We start from the raw sequence: 25,708 nt of genomic DNA, 5'->3' as shown, positions 1-25,708 counted from the left end.
GACGTAGCTGGTGGAATACTTAACTTTAATCCATTAATGAAGAACGTCGCTCTTTATGGTACATGATTCACAATTTCAATAGTACGAATATTGGCGCCTTGCTAGGTCGTAGCAAATAACGTAGCTGAAGGCTGTGCTAACTATCGTCTCGGCAAATGAGAGCGTAGAAGTCAGCGAACCATCGCTAGCAAAGTCGGCTGTACAACTGGGGCGAGTGCTAGGAAGTCTCTCTAGACCTGCCGTGTGGCGGCGCTCGGACTGCAATCATTGATAGTGGCGACACGCGGGTCCGACGTATACTACCAGACCGCGGCCGATGTAAAGGCTACCACCTAGCAAGTGTGGTGTCTGGCGGTGACACCACATTCCTCCCCCGCAAATCGGCGTACGGTTGTGGTATAAAGCTTTCGCCCGCCGTGTGGAGGACCTCATGTTGACGTATGCGACGAGGTGGGGAGCCTAACAACAGGCGAGGCTGTGCCACCCGCACCCTGCCATTCGGACCGCGGGGAGCGAGGATACGCCTGAAAACCGGCTCCAGGGTGCACGGCAACATGCGGTGTATGCGCCCGTAGAGAGACAGCAGGGGCCGAAGGGTCGACCTCCATCGGGCCGGGGCACCCGACGGGCAAAGACGACATATGGTCCGGAGCGGGCAAGAGTTCCATGTCGGAGGACAATTGGTCATGGGAAGCGATCGGCGGCGCGTGACCCAGGGAGGCGCCCGGTAGTTGCAGCGACGCGTCCACTGCGGGCGTCGCCGGCGGGAGAACAGGCGGCGGCGGCGGTGGCGGCGGCGGCGCGGCGCCATGGGGCTAAATGGAATGCAGCGTCGGTAACACCTGGGGCTGAGCCGAACCAGTAGATGGGTCCCCGGGGCGCTGACCGGACGGCACCGTCGCTGAAAGCAGACCGAGCGGCAGATCCCGTGCGACGACAGAGGCGCAGCTACTTAGATGCCGACGCACCTTACCAGAGGCCCCCAAAAACAGATACATAGCGCTGCCGAGGCAGCGAAGAATGCGCCCTTCGAGCCAACGCCGTGAACCTCGGTAATGGCGATAGCAGACAACGTCGCCTGGAGCAAAAGCAGGTGTCTGCCGCTGCAGAAGAACCTGATGCGACGGATGTAGCAAAGACATCAAGGTTCGATGACGAAGACCGTGGAGCAACTCAGCCAGCGAGCGACCATCTCGGGGCTGAGAGCGATACGAGGACAAAAAGAGCAATAACGCGTCCTCCCGAGAATGCAACTCTTTCAACATCTGTGACTTGAAAGTCCTGACCAATCGTTCGGCGGCACCGTTTGACTGTGGTGAAAACGACGCGGACGTTAGATGTTGAATTACATTGGCCTTTCAGAATGACTGAAATTTTGCGGACATGAATTGTGGGCCATTGTCGGAAACAATAGTCTGTGGAGGACCTTCAATGCAAAAGATAGCGCTTAACGCTTGGATGGTGGCAGACGACGTCGTAAGAGACATCCGGACAACAAAAGGAAAATTAATGAATGAATCTACCACAACCAACCATCGAAGCATTCCAGAATGGACCAGCAAAATCGATGTGTAAGCGTTGCCAAGGGGATGTGGCTGTTGGCCATGCCAAGAACTTCCGCGGTGGTGCCGATTGGTGTTCGGCACACACCATGCAAGAAGAGCACATATTCGTAATCGCGGCATCGATTCCGAACCAAATACAGTGCTGACGAGCAAGTTGTTTCGTTCTCACTATACCCCAATGTCCTTGGTGGAGAAGCTGGAAGACAGAGGACTGTAACGAACGTGGTACCACGATTCTGGACTGATCATTATCAGAACGCAACAGCAAAACACCACGTCGTACAAAAAGTCTCTCCTTGTGAGCAAAAAATCGGCAAACCAACGGGTTCCCGATGCGTGACTTTGACAAGGGCCATTGCGTAGCAACCAAACGCAGAACGGGAGCAAAGACAGGGTCGGCAGCTGTGGCTGTAGCTACACGACGAAAATCAATCGGAAACGATCCGACCACGTCATCGGTTTCCGCAACAATGAACATGCAAGCAATTTCGGAGGAATCGAATGCACTATCCTCAGCAACAGGCAAGCGGGACAACGCATCGGCGTTTCCGTGCTTAGCGGTGGACCGATACAAGATATCGTATCGGTACTGTTAGAGGAAAATAGACCAGCGAATGAATTTCAGCGCTGTACGTGGAGGTACAGGCTTGGTCGGATGAAAAAGCGATGTGAAAGGTTTGTGGTTTGTGATTATGGTAAAGTGCCTACTATACAAGAAATCATGAAACTTTGTAACACCAAATACAAGAGCCAATGCTTCTTTCTCGGTCTGTGAATAGTTTCTTTGCGCAGACGAGAAACAATTTGGACGCAAAGGCAATAGGGCGATCGTGCGATCCATCTTTGTGCGCAAGCACAGCACCGATACCGAAATACGATGCATCCACCATCAACAAGAGGGGCATCTGGTGATCGAATGGCGTAAGGCAAGTATTGGAAAGCACCGCCGATTTCAACTGGCGAAAGGCGCTTTCGCATTCCGTCGTCCAGACGAACGGAACACCCTTACGGCGTAAGCGATGAAGCGGAGCTGAAATGGAAGAGGCATGCGGAATATATTTATTATAATAGTTGATTTTTTCCAGCACACTCTGTAGCTGCTTCAAATTCTGCGGCGAAGGCAAGTCTTGTATGGTTGTATGGCACGAAGGTGCGTGGGACTGGGATGTATGCCTTGGGCATTGAGTACATGTCCGAGCAAAAAACACACATTTGTCCTTCCGCAAGCGAAGACCATTTTGTCGCAAGACCTGAAATAATGTTCTGAGATTGGCCAAATGTTCTTCTTTCGTATTTCCAGAGATCACAATATCGTCCAGATAATTTGCTGCAGTAGGGACCGACGCACAAACAGTTTGTAGATATTGCTGAAACAATGCAGGGGCGGGTGCACACCAGAATGACAGTCGTTTGAATCGATACAAACCAAGATGCGTGTTAACCACCAAAACGCGCTGGGATTCTTCGTCCACCGGTATTTGCAAGTACGCATCTGCGAGGTCCAACTTCGAAAAATATTTACCCGGTCACAATTTGTCAAAATGATCTTCCGGGCGGGGTAAAGGAAAAGTTGCAATCACTAGTTGAGGATTCACTGTTGCCTTGAAGTCCACACAAAGTCTCAATTTTCCGGAAGGTTTTGGCAAAATTACTAAGGGTGATGCCCAGAGAGAAGCCTGCACACGTTCAATTACACCTTGTGTTTCCAAATCGTGTAATGTTTTGGCGACCTCATCACGCAGTACGTGGGGAACATTGAGCGCTCTGAAAAATTTCGGTTGCGCGTTTACTTTCAGTTCCAAATGTGCTTTATACTTCTTAGCGCAACCGAGGCCCGGTGCAAAAATGACTGCAAATTCTTCACATAGACGAGAAACACTGTCTGAAGGCAGAGTCTGGTTCACTGATAGGACCTGATTTACTATAGACAAGTTAAACAACTGAAATAAATCGAAACCAAACAAGTTCACTGCAGAAGAAGAACGAAGGACGTAAAATGACCCAAGTTTTCTTTGTCCTTTGTATGTTGCAAGAAGGCTGCACTGTCCTAACACAGGGATACCTTGAACTGAATAACTACGTAATTTAACATTTGCGGCATGCAACGGAGGTGTGCCCAGCAGTTTTTAAGTGTCTTGATTGATCAGTGAAACTGCAGCTCTGGTATCGAGCTGGAATGGTATCACTTTGCCGTTAATGTCCAAGGCTACAAAAAGTTTATTGTCCTGCTGACGACAAGAGCGACTGTCTCGTGCAACGTGAACTGACACTGGTACATAATCACTTGCGACTTGACGGGGGTTCCGGCGATGTCGACGCACACTATTTTTGGGACGAACATAGTCACTGTTAGAGAGAGTGGCACTGCGCGGAGTGGAGTGAACTACATGAATTTCCATGGGCGAAGTTTCGCGAGCATGAGTATCCTAGGTTCGATTCCGATTCCGGCGCGAAGCAAAGGACCTGGAACGGTTTTGAGCTTCCGATCTGAGCTTTTTTCTGGCAAACACTCTGAACATGTCCTTTTTTATTACCATAAAAGCAAATAGCTTGGCGTGACGGGCAATTCTCACGCGAATGTTTAGTAGCATACCGCGAGCATGATTTGATCACTGCATTTGCTTGCCGGCGCGGCACACGTGGCTGAGAGCCTGGCGGCACCGGCGCGGCCAGGCGAGAGGACTGTTTACTGTTCCGTGCAGCTCGCCATGCGGGCCGGTTATCCTGACACACTGCTGGCGAAGTTTCAAATGATTCCTGAGCAAAGTCAAGAGTGTCCTGCCGATCCAATATGTCCATCACTTGTTGAAGGGAGGGATTTACTAGTTTCAAAATCTGCTCCCTTATACAAATATCAGAAACGATCTGTGCAATTGCGTCACGTACCATAGTATCCGAATAAGGGAGTCCACACTGACAGTCAAAAGCACAATCCCTAGTAAGGACTTGCAAAGTTGCAACCCACTCCCGATTAGTCTGACCTGCCGTAAGTTTTGTACAAAAGAAGCTATACCGTTTGGCAACTACATTGACTGATTCCTTGAAATATGCATCTAATGCAGACAAAATTTCTTCGTAGGACAGAGTTGCGACGTCACGTTGGGGAAATAATTTGACTATCACACGGTACGTGGTCACACCTACTGAAGAAAGGAGAAAAGAGGGCCGCTCGTTACCTTGAATTCTGTAGGCGGCGAGATGGAAGCCAAATTGTCGTGACCACTCAGTCCAGCTTTCCAGTGCAGCATCAAAAGGTCGCAAAGTGGGTCTAACAGCGTTTTGTGGCTGCGTTAGCGGTGAAGCTGCTGCCGCCGCATCGCAAGTTGACCCTGGGCGAGGTGTCCAACGGCATCCAGTAAGGCCTGCGTCTCCTGATTCTGTAAGCGACAAAATTCGGACAGTATATCTGGAGATTGTGGCGAAGCCATTACACTAGTAAATCAGGGCAATTTAGATAATAACACTTTTACTCTCGTCGCCAATGTTGTGATTGGCAGGGGAGCCAACCCGTATAACTAAAGCAGGCCGAAATGCACGCGTTTTAACTCACGCAGGCTGGCGTGAGGTCTGGAACATGACAAGGGAATTAGAATTGAGAAAAATGGACGTAGCTGGTGGAATACTTAACTTTAATCCATTAATGAAGAACGTCGCTCTTTATGGTACATGATTCACAATTTCAATAGTACGGATACTGGCGCCTTGCTAGGTCGTAGCAAATAACGTAGCTGAAGGCTATGCTAACTATCGTCTCGGCAAATGAGAGCGTAGAAGTCAGTGAACCATCGCTAGTAAAGTCGGCTGTACAACTGGGGCGAGTGCTAGGAAGTCTCTCTAGACCTGCCGTGTGGCGGCGCTCTGTCTGCAATCATTAATAGTGGCGACACGCGGGTCCGACGTATACTACCGGACCGCGGCCGATTTAAAGGCTACCACATCTGGCGGTGACACCACAAAACATATAGTCTTTGAAGTCGTAGTATTAGGGAACATGTTGTTACTGGTGCTGACGTAAGCTGTTGTGTCGATGCTGCTGACTGAGAATGTATACAGACACTCAAAACTGCACTGTGCACGGATGATTGGTTTTGAGGTATTCTTATAAACACATCGATTCAGTCGCAATCATTACGACCTTGTGACAACCACGGTGAACATGAAGTGGTTTACGTATGCTGAAGTGGGTGACACACATCTGTTATAAGGATCTGTGAACGTAAATGGACACGTTCCAGTGAGAGAAAAATCGACAGTGCTTTCCCAATAGACGGGTTCCACAACACCAGACATTCGGTCGCCTGCATTGCCTGCTACGTGAAATAGGCCTTACCGTGCAAGTATGCACTACATAAATTGGAATCTGATAGTGCGAACTCCAGATATATAAGACAGAATTCTCTGCATACAAGTACACGACGTATTGCGCAAATTCTTAGTATCACGAATAGCCTTGTATGGAATGTTATTACTTGACCAGCAGCTTCAGCACAAGGCAGCACTAGTAACTGAATATACTCTGCTATGAGTGCAGTTCGCATAGTGGCTTTACAAAAGACTTTGTTTCCGACCAAGGTCCTGTATGCCGACCAAGATTTGTTTACTCGTGAAGGCTTTGCTAGTATTCACTATTCGCGTATTTGGACAGATGTGAACGCACGAGGTATTCGACCTCATTCTCAACAACTGTGTTAGTGTGTAGGCATGCATTCTCAGTGACAGATTAACTGGTTCACACATTCTTCCATTCCGCTACAAAGGCCAAGATGGCGCTTTAGCCTAGCCATCCAGATCACTTGACCTCTTAGTGTCTGGATTTTTTCTTCTGGGGTTGTTGAAACAGCTGGTGTACGAAACCATTTAGGAAACAGAAGACCTCGTCGTTAGAATATCCGTCGCTACTGGTACCATTGCAGACATGTCAGGAATCTTCGAACGGCTACGACATTCAATGGTCTGACGGTGTACTCTGTACATAAAGGCCAGCGGTTGCGCATTCGAGTAGTTTTGTAAATCCCACAGCTGTTATTAGCGTACTAAACTACGTTATGTGTAAATCTTCTTTGCGTCAGAAACTATTGTCAGGTACCATACGTACCGTGATTAAATAAATTTATTTAGATGTTCTTTAGCTCCTGTAATAACCTGACCGAATAGCTTTTAAATATCCTGTATAATGGATGCATTATTGACTGACAAATGGAAGTAGTTGAAGTCTAAAATTTTCTCAAAACGTCAAATAATCGTTACAGATTCTGAGTAACGCAAGACATAATAATAGAAACCATCCCATTCCGTTAAAAAATGCTTATGGAGAAAACCAAGATGGCTTGCTCTGGGCAAATACGATGAACATATATGAATAGGAGTAGCGATTATAGTAATTCAAGTGTTGTTCCTAGAAGTCGCTGTAATATGAGCAAAACACGTCAGTTACGGCTTGTTATTGAGAATAAACATCACCTAACTTATTTTGTGTATAATAAAACTTTTCCCCTTTTGTCATTACATATTGTACAAAAACGTAATATACTGCTGATCATCCGATCATTGGGAGTAGTAATTCACAAAGTCCTACAAAAATGATAGTTACTTCAATAGGCATTTTAGGATAGAGAACCTTCTAGGAAACTTCTTGTGTATTAGATACCAATAAAATCGTAGAATTGCAGACAGGCGTAAGTTAATTGCTAGAAAAGCAGTGCCTTTGTTGACTATCTTGACAGATTTTCGTCACAGATTCTCTCAATATACGCACAACAAAACTTAATCCCTTAAACTTTTTGTCAAAATACTTGTTGATGATTGGGGAATCGAAATAGGAAACAGAAAGATGAAAATACAAATACAGTAATCTATTTAATATCTTCCTTCACAAGAGATAATCAAGGAATAATGACGCCGTTCATTACCCTACAACACTAGGCACAGAAAACATGAACGCCAATTCCTGGAAAGCTGAAACTTTGATGGATCTATAAAAATGAACAAGGGGCAGAAGTGCGTTGTGAATCACTAAGTACTTTCTCCCTGTCATTCTTCGCATTACTTTCTCTTGCTTTTCTTGACTTATTTTAAGACAGAGACATTAATTTTCTGTTATTATTATCTTTTAGAACTACGTAGGATTCGAAATGTACCTATTGTAGGTCGTTAAGAAGAAATCTTTGACAAACATTTTCCTTCCTCCCTCTTTCCAGGTGAAATATACTACAAAGATACCTTTACATATCCGAGTTATTCCTTTGTGATGTTGTCAGTAACAGTAAATGTAACTGAACTGGAAGGCTGCTTTACAGGACAGTATGACACTTACACTGAATGCATGTTTCATTTCAAAGAAATGAGTATTTCTGCATTCACTGGAAACTCTATTTGTTTTTCATAGGGAATTGTAAGGGAGAGTAGCAATGGTTTAACTTTATGCTCAAGCAGAAATGAAATGCAGAGCTAAACGTCAATGCATAGAAGACATTCGCAAAGTACAACCTGTTATTTCCTACTTGCTGAAGTAGGTCACACATTTCTGAATCGCCTTCGTTTATAGACGCACAATATCCAGTTACGTTACGATGTCCGCCTCTCGGCGGCAGAAATGCAATAAAGAAAGTGCTACACCTCTGGATGATGGCCTCTTCATAACGAGGGCGCTGTCAGTTGTTTCGTTCTACTTTACTGACTGCTGTGGAGGAGACTTCCATATTTTTTCTGAACTAACGCCACAACCTCACTACAGTAAGAGTGTTTTAGGTTTAAAACTTCCCGTCTCCGCTAAGGTACTCTTGGAAGTACTATCAAATCATGAAAGAAATCATCGGAGTCTGAATTCTTCTGCGAGCTGTCTGCTACGGCAATGAATTGTGACATTTCAAAACTTTGAGGTGCATGTGGCATGAAATGACGTTTTACACTAAGGTTATGAAAAGCCAATGACATCGCGACCAAGCTTCAATCAAAGCCTGAGACGACTAACGGTCCCGTTCTATTTTCACGGCATCTACGCCGTCCCAACGGCTGCCACGAATGTGAGATTAAACATCATCTTCAGTAAGCATGAACTGATCGTCTCCATCCATCCTAAGCACTGCTTTATCCAAACTTAGCAATACTCAAGTTTCACTCCCAGCACGTCTAGAGTTTACGATCACAGTTGTTCTGTACATGTAGTGCAGACAGGGTTACGTGTACGGGGATTTATTATCGGAATTTTTAATTTTTTTGGTTAGATTTATTGCGTCCAAAATTTTTTAGTCGTGTAACATGGTTATTAAAATATATCTTATTTTATATACTTATAACTCAATTTGGAAAACAGTGGACTGATGAGTTATAAGAGAAACTGCTCAAGAATCAAGGAAATTCTATACGAGGGTTAAAGACATAAGGAATGGATTCCAACTCAGATCAGTTTTCTGTAAAGATAAAAAGGAAAATCTGATTGGAGATAAAAATCAGAATTTAGACAGATGGGTGGAGTATTTTAGTGAACTACTGAATGCAGAATACAGTGGAAGAAGTTAAATTACTGTCAAGACTCTTAAAAACAATAAAGCTCCGGTAGAAAATATAACAGCAGAAATGATAAAATATGGTGGAGAAAAACTAGTAAGGGTTTTGGATGAGATTATAGTGGAAATATGGAGGAAAGAAAATATGCTGAATATGCCGAAACAGGGGATTACAGTAGTACTTTGCCCATATATAAAAAAAAATGACAAAGCTGACTTGGGAATTATGGGGGAATTGCAATATTCCGTATAGTAACAGAGTATTAGGAAAAATCATCGCTGGGCGGTTAAGAACATACATAAAAGAGTATCTAGGATACTAACAGCGTGGTTTCATAACCAACAGATCCACTACAGACCAGATTTTCACTTCGGACAGATCATTGAAAAATGTTATGAGTAGAACATCGATGTCCACAAGCTGTTCATTGACTTCACACAAGCTTATGATACTATCAAAAGGCCATGCAAGAGGTAGGAGTCCCTAACAAACTGGTAAGATTGGTTCAAATGACTTGGAGAAGAACAGTGTGCAAAGTAAAGATAGAGGGCACCTTATCAAAGGCATTTGAAGTTAACCAAGGATTACGGCGGGGTGATGTGCTCTCTACTGTTCTGTTTAATGTCACCTTGGAGATTGTAATGCGAAAGACACAAAACAACAACCCTGGAGAAACACTATTTAATTGAGTGACTCAGGAGCTTGCATATGCTGATGATATAGATTTGTTATCCAGGACGAAACAGGACCTGGAAGAAAAGCTTGAGAAAGTAGAAAGATATGGCTAAGAGATGGAGCTCACTATTAATCAATCAAAGATCAAGTGTATGTTAACATCCAGGAAAATATATAGTGAAGGAGAAAGATTAATGACTTCGAATGGTAAACAAAATGAACGCTGTGAGAGATTTAAATATCTTGGGTCACTGGTAACTGAGAATAATGATATGAGAGACAAAATACATGCAAGCATTGCAGCTGGTAACAGGAGCTACTTTGCACTAGTTAAAGTGTCTTAAGCAAGGAGCCGTATTAGAAATCTGAAGATGACGGTGTGTCGTGCAGTAGTTAAACCTTTGGTGATGTATGGTTCAGAGACTTGGAGTATGACACAATAATCCACGGGCCAGTGAATGATAGGCATTTTCGGATAATCAGAAATAATGAGATCAGAGAGTTGTACAACAAACCAGATGTCGTGATCAAAATAAAGAGTAAAAGACTATGTTGGTTAGGGTATATAGAAAGAATGGTGGAGAACAGCACAGTCAAGAAAGTCTTCAAAGGAAAACTTGGTGGACGTCGTATAAGGGGCAGACCAATGACCAGATGTCTAGACAACGTGGAAGAGGACTTCAGATGGATGGATGTGAGAAGATGGAGAGCCAAGGCAGCCAGCAGAGAAGAGTGGACAGAGGCTGTCCCGGAGGCCACGTTCCTACAAGGGCTGTAGCACCAATGAGTAGTAGTAGTTTAACTCAACATTACATTTAAGAGCCCAAAATTATTTTATGTTTCCCCAAATGGCATGCGTAAACGTCCCCTGCTGCGGGTCAAGTTACCGCACCTAACCAGACATATTTACGCATCTGTACCAAATAGTAATGAATAAACAAGACAGTACACAAAAATTTTCAAACTACATGTTTTTGGCAGTAAACAAACTTACAAGCTGACTTACACCATTTAACATGATAAAATACAAAAGTTTCAGTGACAGTACAGAAATTTAGGCACACCTCTATGTGTGGTTAATACGACCTACACGGAAGTATTAATGTTAATTAAAGGCCTATTTATCACCATTGCCAGTGTTGCAGTTTATGCACACAATAAATAATGTTGTTCATGTGGCAAAATTGTCACTAGCCCACTTTTTACGTCTAAGACACTGATTCTAGATTCCTTTGGACTGGTTGTAACATTTCAAGTAGTAAATACGAAAATAATGTTTATCTTCTTCATTAGGTTCCTGCAGGATACATTCGTTGAGACGGCAGTAGTTGCTAACAGACGCTAGGGTAGAACTAGTTTGGAATGTGAGATTGAGACGAAAGAGGCGATACAAGAAGATACACGCCTTTAATGGAAGCGGAATACGTGGGCTCAAAGAGTATGGCAAAAGACAGGATAGTACTGAGAGTACCCATGTCAAAACCTACCTTTGAACATAAGGCTGATAAGGACATCAGAGGTCGGCCTACCCACATTATTCCTCGTTCTGCGTTTAGCAATTTCTTGCCCTTATAAGGCTTTTCTCTCAAATAATTAATTCCTTCATTAGGGTCCTACAACATTATTAGCAATTTCTGAGTTTAATTCACCTATGTGTTCACATTTTAGATTCCGTTCCCAACGGCTGTTGTGTTGAAGTTTCCTTGAGTGAGGTACCAGTTAGAATGGCAATCCAAAATAATTAGTTTCCAAACTACAGTAGTAACATACACTGTTTCAAATTATGTAAATATGCTGTACACAGAAATATATTTATCTATTCTCAATTCATAAAAATGTACTCCCAAGAGCTAACTCAGCCTGCACAAAAACGCAAATATGTTCCTCGCGCTAAGACGTTCACTGAACTTGTGGCCGTGAAGTTTCAGAGAGTCCTCAGTAGACGGCAGTACTGATATTCTATTGTCGGTACCGCTCTAGCAAGAATGATGCCCGAGTAAAGTGCTCTGCGTAAACGTGTTCCGGACCCCCCTGTTCTTTTGGCGTAGGCATCTCATCCAACAATTAATCGACCCATACACCTGTTGCATATTCCACCTACACGCCATGTCCTCGTGCTGTCACAACCATTTCCATTTCTTATTAACCCACCAATGGGTCCCTGTCTATTACAGTAGATACTCACCCTTGAACAGCAATATCGTCCTACTGTGCCTAGTTCCCTACACATGTGTAGCTGGATCATTTAAAGTTACCACTTAGCATTTAGCATTAAAAAAGATCTCATTTGAATTTCAATAATGCGTTTGTTTACAGGTAACATTATTTAGTAACCTTTAAGTCGCTTCGATCATACTGTGTCGGCCGCTGTGGGCGAGCGGTTCTAGGTGCTTCAGTCCGGAACCGCGCGACTGCTACGGTTGCACGTTCGAATCCTGCCTCGGGCGTAGATGTGTGTGATGCCCTTAGGTTAGTTAGGTTTAAGTAGTTCTAAGTTCTAGGGGTCTGATGACCTCAGATGTTAAGTCCCACAGTGCTCAGAGCCAATTGAACTATTTTTTGGATAGTGATGATGGGTGTATTGCTAAAAGGTTCAACCATTAATTCAGATGCAAAACTAAAGTCTCTGAACTAACTCAAGAACTGGTGTGTTCCGTCTAACAAGAACTCAAATTAAATCTTGCTCCATCACGACACGAACGTTCACACAAATATCCCAGAACCTAGTAACACAATGATAAATCGGCTCCGACATGGTTGCCTCATCCACCGTTTAACTCACACCAGGCGTCCTCGGAATTCCATATGTTTGGGCCTCTTAAGGATTCTCTACGTGAGACACAATTGAAAATGATAACAGTGAAGTAATGCTTCGAGGACATGGCTACAAGCACAGGAGAACTGTTTATACCATCAGGGAGTGCGTTCTCTCAAGCAAAGCTGGCTTAGAGTCAAAGAACTTGATGAAGACTATGTACATGAAAAAGTCACCAATTTCAATGCACTTACGTTACAGAGCAGGTGCTTTGTAACAAGTATGTATGAAAATGGGGCCCAGAGAATCGCGGTTTGAGGCAGGGATGGGGGAGGGTCCCTGTACTCGGTTGCTGTTTCAGCTATGAGCAAGGTGTTGAACATTTTTCTGCTTAGCCCGACTCAGCGGCCATTTGTATAGCAAGGTTTGAACGACTAACCGAAGATGACACACAGGCAAATTGTGTGAGTCTATTAATTCCTTTTCAAAATGATTTTAGTTGGTCTGAAATTAATGGTCAACTAATGGCACGATTTGTATGTGCACTGTTCGCATTTTAAGTTCGAAAACTATCACCGTTAAATAACAACGGACTAGAACGAGACTGGTAGTTCAGATGTGGTCCACCAGCGTATCGGGCATTGGTCTATGATACGTTACAAACGTTTTAAAAATCTTGCTTCATTTAGATTTCACGCTAAGAACACGTTTTTCTGGGAGATTTCTGAAGCGTGCCTCTTCTTGGCTGTCAATTTGTACGAATCGGTTGAAACTTTGTGCAAAGATCAATGTATGAAGTAGAAAAGAATTTTGTTTAATGCAATAACCCTTGTTGTCAAGATACGATGCTTTAAATCAGAGCTAAATATAGCACGTAAAATTTATTCTTTCATGAACTGAATGCGTCGAAACAGTTTAAAGTAAATCAAATAAATAAAAATCGCATTCTTGTGATAAGATTGAAAACTCTCTCAAAAAAAAAAAAAACTGGCTTCTTTCGGATTTTAGATGCAGTACAGTTTTTCTGAGCCACTTCTGTGTTTTAAACTGGTGTGATCGACTTACATTTTGCAAGAAATACATGTAATTAAGGTCGTCTTGGTGTTTCCTCGAAGCTTTGTCCGTAGCATTGATATATGCAACATGGTTCGAAAGACAATACAAAACCTGTACTGCATCAGATGTAGCCAGAGTCAACAACAATTTTCATCGGTTGCCTAACTATGGCAGTCTGATGTCAAAATTGTGACGCAGTAAGTTGGGAACCAAAATAACAAATCCGCCTGTCCAGCCCTGGGCGCAATTAGAGATGTAAAAGAAGGGAACTGGGATTACGACTTATCTGACAGCTTTTTGCCACATTAGCGCTTTTTTATGAGTTAATTCTACTTCTCGAGCGCGGTGAACTCTCCTAGACCCACTCCCTGTTGCATGTATGATGGGGGTAGGGGTGGGGATGCAAGAAGAAATACAGACAAATATATGTGATTCTAGAGATTGGGATGCAATTACAATAGCAAGTATCCGAGAGTAGGAGTGCATCTATCATAAGAAGTATCCCAAAGTTCGGATGCATGCGTCCTAAACTTCAGTAACACATTTTGTAATATTGCACGGCATGACCAACACCATGTTGGATGACGTGATATGTCATGTTATAGCACATGAGATCATGTGTAGTATACTACATGATATGGGTACTTACAGTAACAAGCAAAATAGCTAATATTGATTTAAACGTCTTTGAAACTGCGAGATAAGTCAGAAAGCTAATCTCCTTCTTTTAAATCCCTTATTCTGCCCAGGACATATTGGCCTTTTTTGTGATAGGAAAGGGACACTTCTCATTCTGAGAAAAAGATTTGGAGCTGTTGTGTACATAGTTCCGCGTAGTCAGCGCGTTCACAACTTTCCCACTAGAGCGCGCCCCGCTAAGCACAACAGCGCAGGCGCAGCTCTCGTCCGTCCTCGCACTACGAGATGGTGCTACCATAGAGACGAATCAAATTCTGCTTCCACCGATCCGCGTATTAAAATGTAACGCAGCCAATGAGATTGCTGCTAACGTAGAACCTTTTCTCCTCGCGGATCTCACTCGCGCAGTGATACATGAACGCACGAGGTATTATAACGAGTGTACAGACCTCCGATTAGTCAGTCTGCATTTGTCTGTACCAGTCTATAGTCAAGTTTCAGTCTGCGCCCAGTAAGATTACCATATTCCTGTACATAGCCATGAAGATAAATGTATAGACACTTTTGTCAAGTATCAGAGATATATGTGAGAATAAGATTAACGTACCAATACCAAAGAAACATAATTTGTCAATTGTAAATAGCATCCAGAACCAAGTTAACTAATTTTTATGCTTGTTATTATTTTAATAAATGTGTGTGAAAATTAATCAAGTTCTGTTTAAAGTTGGTCACCGTCAATCTGCTACTCTAAGCGTGCAAGTGGCATTTCTATCGTCTGACCTAACGGCAGAAGATAAACACGCCACGATAAGACCACGAGACATATTGCTGACACTCGCATACTTCGTTATAGCGACAAGTCAAATGATCTCATGGTGTGTGTACTGAAGGTCTTACAGTACGCTCACCACAGGAGCATTATTTGCTGAAGTCGTATATTTGTCATTTATATTTGATGTTTACAAATTAAGTTCGGCCGTACTTTCGCTGACCGGTTCGTCGAGGCAGATCAAGGACTCTAAGGAAGTTCACTGTAGATAGTGGGAACTTCTGTTACTGTGCGCCTTTGTCTGACTCATGTGGTACTCTCGGCCTGCGAAAAGCCGGCCACAGTCGGTACGTCAGCAGACCGGAGCAGGTGGCGCACTCGAGGTGGGATTGGCGAGCACTCCAGGCGATAAGGTAACAGGGCGGGTGTGGGGCGTCTCTGACGGCGCCCGGGCGGCGTGCCAGCGGCCCAGCAGCCGCGCCAGACGTGGTCTGGGGCAGCCGGGCGCCGCCTCCTCAGGAGGTCACGGCCGCCGCTGGCCGCGGTGCCGGCTAGAGGCCAGACACCACGTGCTTCCAGTTGCTCCACCGAGCGACTGCAGTAGACCAAGCCAGCAAACGCGGGACAGTGAGCAGCGCTGATTGTTACTGTGGAACCAAGAGACTGACTTCACACTGAACACTTGTGGTTCCAATGGCATACTACCGTTTATACTATACGTATTATTGATGGAGCGAGTGGGTACAAAAGCCGCGCCGAACGCACATTAAATCCACTTTTCTCTCTGTGAGACAGAACTTCTGTCAGTTTACTGAGCCCATTCAATCGATTATTCGATTATTTAGGATCAGCGGCACAGCCCATGACTAAAGCGTCTTAGACCGCTCGGCTAATATCGCGCGGTATCATATTCTCTCATGCCAATAGTGCCTCCTCTTTCAAACTCGCTAATTTGACGGTGGGATAGCGCATGCGCCTGTGAGGCATCCTGCACGGCTGTTCAAGTCACACTGATCTAATACCTTCATCTCATAGCGACAACCAGAGCCGCAGGCACAATTTACTGATACGTGGTGTTCCGCCGCGATATCAGAGTTGTCCTCGAACCTTTCGGGTCGAGATGGTTCAAATACAAGTCTTTCTTCTAAAAGATAAAAAAGGACATGTCCTTTGAATATGAACGCCCTGTCTCAAGTTGTTGGAGGAGTTCTGTTTCTTTCTTACCATAAGTGTATTTTCTTTTTTATTTTAAATCAGTCGTGTCGCCAGTAAGATAATCATTAAAGAGAAAACTTGAGTCAGATCCACACTGTTTATCTCGAACTATGACTAACTTGAATGTTCATGCACTGAATTTAAAGTCCAGGTTGACCTGACGCAGTCCGAGAGTTTAATTTTAAGTGAAATTGTGATACAACAACATTAATGTAGCAAGTTTTAGAAAACAACGCTCATTTGATTAAATTTCAAAACAAATCTTAACCTCAACATTAAATTCAGTCATTAAATTCTTCTTTTGTATGGTCGTATTGTTCGTAGTTGCTTTAAAGTTCTGAGGGTATTTCTGTTCCAGTGTTGTAACTACAAGAAATTGTTTGTTTTTCTCAGTCAGCGTAAAATAAAGTAACAAACTTAACTTCTAATGACTTAAAATCTGACGAGGTTGGATAAATGCTTTGCTACACCTGAAGTCTGTGATCTTAATGACTTTTAAAGGGAAACCAAATAAGCGCAGGCAGAATCGGCCTCTACAGAGCATATTACAGTAAGCTTCTCAATGTCAAATCAAAACACCTTTAAACTCTCTAAATTTTAAAATGGTTATTTCATTCAGCAACCTGTCGGCAGTTGATGTTTGAAGTGATCGCTGTCTCAAAACTCTATGGACACCAGCCACTGCAGCACCAAAGGTGGCCACCTTCCTACACGTCGCTCAGGGGGTCTGAAGATGACACAATATAGCGACGAAACTGGGTGTTTAATAAAATAACAACTTGGAAGATTAGTGGCCTTAAAGGTGTTTTGATTTGACATTTTGTACTGAACAGTCGAAGCCCCGCAACTATCGGTAAAAATATCGACATACAGAGACAATATGCTTCTCTCCGGTACTAAATCAGTCGCCGTATCTCAGGTATAGGAAACAGCAACTTCACAGTGATAAACCTTGATTGAACGCTTCTTGGTACCGCAACACACCAAAATCACAATTATACACACACACCGAACAGGTCTCTGTAACATAGAAGTTGAATATACACTGAAGCACCAAAGAAACTGGTATAGGCAGCGTATTCAAACAGGGATATGTTAACAGGTAGAATACGGCGCTGCGGTTGGCAACGCCTATATAAGACAACAAATGCCTGGTGCAAGTTCTTCATCGATTACTGCTGCTAGACTGCAGGTTATTAAGATTTAATTGAGTTTGAACGTGGTGCTATAGTCCCCGCACGAGCGATGAGACACAGAATCTCCGAATTAGTGAAGAAGTGGCATTTTCCCGTATGACCATTTCACGAGTGTACCGTGAATACCAGGAATTCGATACGACATCAAATCTCTGACATCGCTGAGGCCGGAAAAAAAGATCCTGAAAGAACGGGACCGACGACGTGACACAAGTGCAACCCTTCCACAAATTGCTGCAGATTTCAATGCTGGGCCATTAGCAAATGTCATCGTGTGAAGCACTCCTGTACCCTTGCTGACTGCACGACACTAAACTTTACGTTTCGCCTTGGCCCGTCAACACCGACATGTTGTGTGGTCAGGCGAGTCTCGTTCCAAGTTGTGTCGAGCGGATGAACGTCTACTGCTGTGCAGACAACTTCATGAATCCATGGGCCCTGAGTGTCTGCAGGGGACTGTTCAAACTTGTGGAGGGTATGTAATGTTGTTGGGCGTGTGCATTTGGAGTAATATGGCACCTCTGATACGTCTAGATACGACTCTAACAGGTGACACGAACGTAAGTTTCCCCGCATCGATTCATGTCCATTGTGCATTGCGACACCCCACACATCCAGAATTGCTAGAGAGTGGCTTCAGAAACATCTTCTGAGTTTAAACATTGCCGCCGCTGGCCACCAAACGCTTCATACATGAACATTATTGAGCATATTTGGGATGCTCTGCAACGTGCTGTTCAAAAGAGATCTCCACCCCCTTGTGTTCTTACGGATTTATGGACAGCCCTGCAGGATTTATGGTGGTAATTCCCTCCAGTACAACTTCAGACATTAGTCGAGTTCATGCTGCGTCGTGTTGCGGCACTTCTACGATATTATGGAGGTGTACCAGTTTCTTCGGCTCTTGAGTGTAATAAGATAACGCCCAACAACACTATAACTAGAACCTTCGGATATAGCAAGTGCAATGTCTGTTCAAAAAATTCGCGAGTTGTCAACAATATTTTTCTACGCTAACCTTACACTAATTTTGAAAGGTATCCTTCGAAGTACTCTGATCTACAATTCATACAGCGCCCCCAACGCGACACGTTGTGAAGACTGAAGCTTCATCCCAACATCATAACCATACAACCGCGTCTCATCACCACTTATGATTAAGAAACGTTTCGTTCTCATTTGCGCGACTCGGAAGATCTTCCGCAGATTGCGAGCCGATGGTCTTCCTGGTCTTGACTCATGAGCCGTGGGACGAACTTGGCGGCAACAGAACGCATTCCAGCATTCCAAGATTCTGTGACAGGATTCCATGGCATGGTGTAATAGAAATGTTACATTCTTCTGCATTCCCTCGGACAGTCAGTCTTCCATTGGCTCGCACTGTTTCGTTTACGTTCCTGACGTTAGCGTCGAAGGTAGAGGTCGAAGGGCGCCCTGAACAAGGGTCATTTTTAACATCTATCCGGCCACTTTTAAACTGCATAAACCATTCGTAACCACGAGTGCGGCCTAAGGACTCATCACCGTAAGCTTCCTGCGTCATTTGGTGTGTCTCTACAAAGGTTTTCTTGACTATAACGCAAAACGTAATGTAGAGACTTTGGTCCTCTAATTCTGCTATCTCGAAATCCGCAACTAGTGTGACGCGACGTTCTACACAATACAGCACTGAACAATAACCAACAGACATACAACAATGAAGCTTCCGGCAGTTACACACTAAACACTAGCGTCTGCAGGAATGCCAATCGCATTTCGCTGCAACACATCATCGGCGCGAAATTACCAATCGTACAGAATTTTTTGAACTGATCTCGTACATCAAGTACACTCTGTGAATACTGGACAAAAATTAGATGTATTTCGACGGATTTCTGCTCCTTAGATGCAGTTTCAGTTTGCTTGAAGTTAAGCACTAATTCGAACGGCTCACAGACACACGGATGAGACCAGATAATGCTAACACCAGTAGTTGTGTGAAGACAGTGCGAGCACGACCAAGAGTTAACTAGGAGTTACTAGCCAACACAGGTAACAGCTTTGAACAGAAATCTTCACAAGATATAATGCTCAGTCGCAGCAGCCGCTTTAGTTTCTTCCGACCACCTTACTGTACCCACGTGGTGGCCGGGGAACAGCGCATCAAGTCCTAGACAAGGAGCTCCGATGTTACAAGAACGATTTGAGCCCACCACGGCTCATTTACTACATCATCTCTCTCATAATCATGTGATTAGACGATACATTCTTACTTTCGAATGAAACTTAAATTGCGATAGTCATGCATGACATTTCAAACTATGTGGCCAGAATTAGAATTCAGCTCCAATGGCACGATAAAATTATGTCTCATCGATTATTCCAAGTTTCAACTTGCCAGTAGTTTTATTACGCTATACTGCAAGTCTAGCAGTCCTTAGAGAAGCGACGTAGAATAGACTTAGAAAACTGAAGACTCAAGTATTTCATGGACTTGGAATAAGAACACCGGACTCCTAGCGGATATCACCTTAATACCGTGTAGCACAGCTTTCAGTATTCATAAGGAATGATGCAGCCAGCTGAAGCCACTCATCGATGATAAGATAACACAGAGCCACCGAATTGTAGGGACGTTATCTGCTGACTTAAATCCACTTTAGAATGAAACTTTCTTTGCGATAATCATGCGTGACAATTTAAACTATGTGGGCAGAATTAGAATTCAGCTCCAATGGCACGATAAAATTATGTCTCATCGATTATTCCAAGTTTCAACTTGCCAGTAGTTTTATTACGCTATACTGCAAGTCTAGCGGTCCTTAGAGAAGTGACGTAGAATATACTTAGAAAACCGAAGACTCAAGTATCTCATGGAATTGGAATAAGAACACCGGGCTCCTAGCGGATATCACCTTAATACCGTGTAGCACAGCTTTCAGTATTCATAATGACGTCATTTCAGCGGGAAAGGTAGTTCGGACGTTTCATCAGGAATAATGCAAGCAGCTGAAGCCACTCATCGATGATAAGATAACACAGAGCCACCGCAATGTAGGGACTTTATCTGCTGACTTAAATCCACTGTTCCAAACATTTCTAACACTACAGCTTGTGAAGGTTTAAACAAAAGTCTTCTGCGAGGTACATGAATCCAAACGTACATTCCACGTAATTACCTTCGCGATGTTCGCTCGGAACCTGGTTGACAAGGACCTCCATTCATTGACAAGTGTAATTCCTGGCGGGTATAAACCTATACGAAGCGCTGCAGTCGTCTACGACCGCTGTTGGTTACGACCTTCATACGCCCATATTTCTTACATACAGTTGTGAGGGGCGCACCATCTGTACATATATTAATTCAAAAAACCATGACGGTTCTGTCCTTATGTTTTGACCAATCACAGGAACTGCTGTATGGATTTGGATACAGTTTTCACTAATAGACAGACTGATTTACGAAGAAGGCTTTCGTGTCTAATTTATAAAAATTTCATGCAAATTATCTGAAATATGATGAATTCAAGTCCCTCGTCGCTGTGGAAACGATGCCACTGCCATCTAGTGGTTAATGACAGAACTCCTCGTTGCTATAGTCGGGCAGCCTTAAGCATATCTCCTGTTCCCGTACGCCTAGAGCGCCCCTGTCGAGGTGGCAAACTATTTTTGCTTGGCAAAGGCTGCTACATACTGTTGGTGAATGGAAGAGGTTGCTTTGTACCAGTGCTGCTTGGCAAGGGTTGCTTCTTACCAGTTTTACATGGCAGTGAACGCTTCATACCAAATTTGGATTACATAGGTTGCTTGATACTCATTGTGGGCGGCAGAGGATATTTTGTACCAATGTCACATAGCACAGAGTGCTCCGCACCAATGTCGCATGACAGTGGGAGGGAGCTCGGTACCGAGGTTGCGTGGTAGAGGATGCTCCACACTAGTATTTTGTAGCAGAAGGCGCAACTTACTGGTGTTCTCTGACAGAATGGAGCTTGAGTATGTCGACCTATAACTGCCGGTAGAGATAAGCGACCATTAATATTGATGTAAAAAATGGTTCAAATGGCTCTGCGCACTATGGGACTTAACATCTTTGGTCATCAGTCCCCTAGAACTTAGAACTACTTAAACCTAACTAACCTAAGGACATCACGCACATCCATGCCCGAGGCAGGATTCGAACCTGCGACCGCAGCAGTCACGTGGTTCCGGACTGCGCGCCTAGAACCGCGAGACCGGCGGCCGGCATTATTAATGTAATTGACTGGATTTTAGAAAAGCTGAGTAGCTTCAAACAAACCGGTAATAACAGGTAATAACTGGGTACTAGCAGTAATAGGCAGCCTGGGTGCCTGACTAGTGGGATAAGGATATAATGTAGAACAAAGCGGGAATTATATCAAAATGTTAGAAGTAGTCACAATCAAGGTACAGTAGCCCATTACAGAAAATACTGTAAAGTACTTAAAAATGTTATTAAGAAGGCAAAAAGTATGTGATATGCAAAGAGAATAGCTAATTCACAGGATAAAATTAAAAACATATGGTCAGTTGTGAACGAAGTGTCTGGTCAGCAGCACAAGGTGACGATATAAAGTCATTGGCTGTAAAAATATTTCTGTCGCAGATAAATCAGTATTTAGAATCATTTTCTGAGCATTGCTGGTGGATTAAATAAAAGTTTAGTTTCTACAGGGAATCATATCTCATTTACAAGATTGATTTCTGAAATACTCCTCTGTGATACAGACAAGGGGGACATTGAGTCAATAATTAAGTCACTAATGACTGAGGACACTCATGGATATGATGGCGTGCCTAGCAGAATATTAAAGTACTGTGCCGCACATATTATCTCTGTGTTTAGCCATATTCCAAATTTTTCCTTTAGGAATGGTCACTTTCCTGAACGATTAAAGTACTCAGTAGTAAAGCCGCCTTATAAAAAGGGAGAAAGGGATAATGTAGACAATTTAGACATATTTCTATGCCATCATGTTTGCTAAAGTTATCAAAAAGACTACGTGTAGAAGGAAAATTGATCATCTTATATCACACGATTTGCTATCAAAAGTACAGTTCGGCTTTAGAAGTTGCTTAACAACTGAAAATTCTATATACGCTTTTCTCTGTGAAGTACTGAATGGGTTAAACAAAAGGTTTCGAACGCTAGGCATATTTTTTGATTTAACTAAGGCGTCTGATTCTGTTGATCACAAAATATTGTACTAGACGTTGGACCATTATGGAACTCGAGGAGTGGCTCACAATTGGTTCATCTCTTACCTTAGCAACAGACAGAAAAAGGACATTATTCACAATGTTGGGAATGGCTGTGATGTGGGGTCTGAGTGAGGTATGGTCAAGTGAGGGGTGCCCCAGGGATCAGATCCTGTTCTGTAATTTTGGTACCTTATCCTTTTACGATAAATAAAAATTTTAATATGTTGAAAGGTACAGTATCGTGCTTATATACTACAGTGAAACTTCTTTTATTGTGTTTACGTGCGCACATACTACATATATTTTTGTTGTTGTATTTTACTGTTTTAACGGGCAGTAAATTTTGGTATATGGATGGCCGCTATAATAAATCGCAGGATGGAACAAATGTCTTAAGATTTTATGTTTGAAGAATAGTCAAGAGATGAAAACAAGTCCAAACAAATCCTTCTGTAATCTTCGACGAGTCATGTCTTTACAAGACAAAATATTTTTTCTATAAATCTGTATCGTACTTCCTTGTTTTTTGCACTAGTTCGATGTGTGTTTTAATGTGCCTATGTGCATGCACAGAAGATGTACTTTTAGTTGATATTGGTTACTGTTTTAATTTTTAGGTAATATATCAGCATTTGTACAGCCGTAATGTCGTAGGTGGTGCCCTCTTGCAGCGCATGGTTTACCTAGCAAAAGCATACTCAGGAAGTAGCAGTTTTCCGGAGTCCTCACGACAAACATTCCCATTATCCAAGATTAAATTATGTGACACACCTTTCGGTTCGTGAATGCATGAGTAAGGAACAAGCTGTCTTTTGTAAACACTCGTCGACTATTTTGTAATGGCCTCGTCACCAGTATTATAAAGACTGTGAGGCCAACTTGCCGCTGTTGTTACGGTATGCCGAATTTGTGAGTTCGTGAAATGGCTTCTGGTGCAGTACACCTCTACGACAATTTCTCCCTGCCATTACTACACAGGTATGCCCCCGGGTCAGATAAAAGGATTTGAAAACGAAGGTTCTATAACACTTCAACGAATTAGTAACGAAGTCACACTAATGAGTTAAAGAGGTTTACTTGTCTTTGTGATTTGCTGAATGATTAAGTCTGCAACGCTGCGCGTGGTATAAGACAACTAAGGCCCGTAATGGCTAAGTGCAAATGATCGTAGGTATACTTCACAGCATATGTTGTTGTTGTGGTCTTCAGTCCTGAGACTGGTTTGATGCAGCTCTCCATGCTACTCTATCCTGTGCAAGCTTCTTCATCTCCCAGTACCTACTGCAACCTACATCCTTCTGAATCTGTCACAGCATATAGCAAATGAAAATTACGACAACTATCTTTTCATTTCTAAGATTTACTAAACGACGTTTCCTGTCTAAGTCACCCCTGGACGATGATTACAACCAAGTTGGGGAGAGCTGTTCTTCTATGTTCCGAGTAGTCCTCTGTCCGTTGTCGTCCCGTCATTGACGGATTGTACCTCGGCCGGCAGTTGGCCGAGGCGAAGTCGATATCTTCATCCTAAGCGCCACCCGTGGCGCTGGAGGGACTCCCGCAGGTGAACAGTCTCTATGGCACTGGTATCAGCTCTCGTCTTTGCTCCTTTGGTGCTTTTCCCCTGGCTGTGTCTTGTACGGATGACACAACGCTCTCAAAGTTGTTTTTCCTTTGCAATGGTATGCTCTAATACTCAGTTCGATTTTGCTCTTCCTTGAAACATTTGGCGTTTTAATGTGTTGTTGTTGTGGTCTTCAGTCCTGAAACTGGTTTGATGCAGCTCTCCATGCTACTCTATCCTGTGCAAGATTCTTTATCTCCCAGTACCTACTGCAACCTACATCCTTCTGAATCTGCTTAGTGTACTCATCTCTTGGTCTCCCTCTACGATTTTTACCCTCCACGCTGCCCTCCAATACTAAATTGGTGATCCCTTGATGCCTCAGAACATGTCCTACCCACCGATCCCTTCTTCTGGTCAAGTTGTGCCACAAACTTTTCTTCTCCCCAATCCGATTCAATACTTCCTCATTAGTTATGTGATCTACCCATCTATTCTTCAGCATTCTTCTGTAGCACCACATTTCGGAAGCTTCTATTCTCTTCTTGTCCAAACTATTTATCGTCCATGATTCACTTCCATACATGGCCTCACTCCATACAAATACTTTCAGAAATGACTTCCTGACACTTAAATCTATACTCGATGTTAACAAATTTCTCTTCTTCAGAAACGCTTTCCTTGCCATTGCCTGTCTACATTTTATATCCTCTCTACTTCGACCATCATCAGTTATTTTGCTCCCCAAATAGCAAAACTCATTGACTACTTTAAGTGTCCCACTTCCTAATCTAATTCCCTCAGCATCACCCGACTTAATTCGACTACGTTCCATTATCCTCGTTTAGCTTTTGTTGATGGTCATCTTATATCCTCCTTTCAAGACACTATCCATTCCGTTCAACTGCTCTTCCAAGTCCTTTGCTGTCTCTGACAGAATTACGATGTCATCGGCGAACCTCAAAGTTTTTATTTCTTCTCCATGGACTTTAATACCTACTCCGAATTTTTCTTTTGTTTCCTTCACTGCTTGCTCAATATACAGATTGAATAACATCGGGGATAGACTAACAGCCCTGTCTCACTCCCTTCCCAACCACTGCTTCCCTTTCATGTCCCTGGACTCTTATAACTGCCATCTGGTTTCTGTACAAATTGTAAATAGCCTTTCACTCCCTGTATTTTACCCCTGATACCTTCAGAATTTGAAAGAGAGTATTCCAGTCAACATTGTCAAAAGCTTTCTCTAAGTCTACAAATGCTAGAAACGTCGGTTTGCCCTTCCTTACTCTAGCTTGTAAGATAAGTCGTAGGGTTAATATTGCCTCACGTGTTTCAACATTTCTACGGAATCCAAACTGATCTTCCCCGAGATCGGCATCTACTACACTCCTGGAAATTGAAACAAGAACACCGTGAATTCATTGTCCCAGGAAAGGGAAACTTTATTGACACATTCCTGGGGTCAGATACATCACATGATCAAACTGACAGAACCACAGGCACATAGACACAGGCAACAGAGCATGCACATTGTCGTCACTAGTACAGTGTATATCCACC

The sequence above is a fragment of the Schistocerca gregaria genome, chromosome 1, assembly GCF_023897955.1.
Source record: "Schistocerca gregaria isolate iqSchGreg1 chromosome 1, iqSchGreg1.2, whole genome shotgun sequence".
Classification (NCBI taxonomy): domain Eukaryota; kingdom Metazoa; phylum Arthropoda; class Insecta; order Orthoptera; family Acrididae; genus Schistocerca; species Schistocerca gregaria.
The sequence above is the reverse complement of the archived record's forward strand: the minus strand, read 5'-3'. Positions refer to the sequence as shown.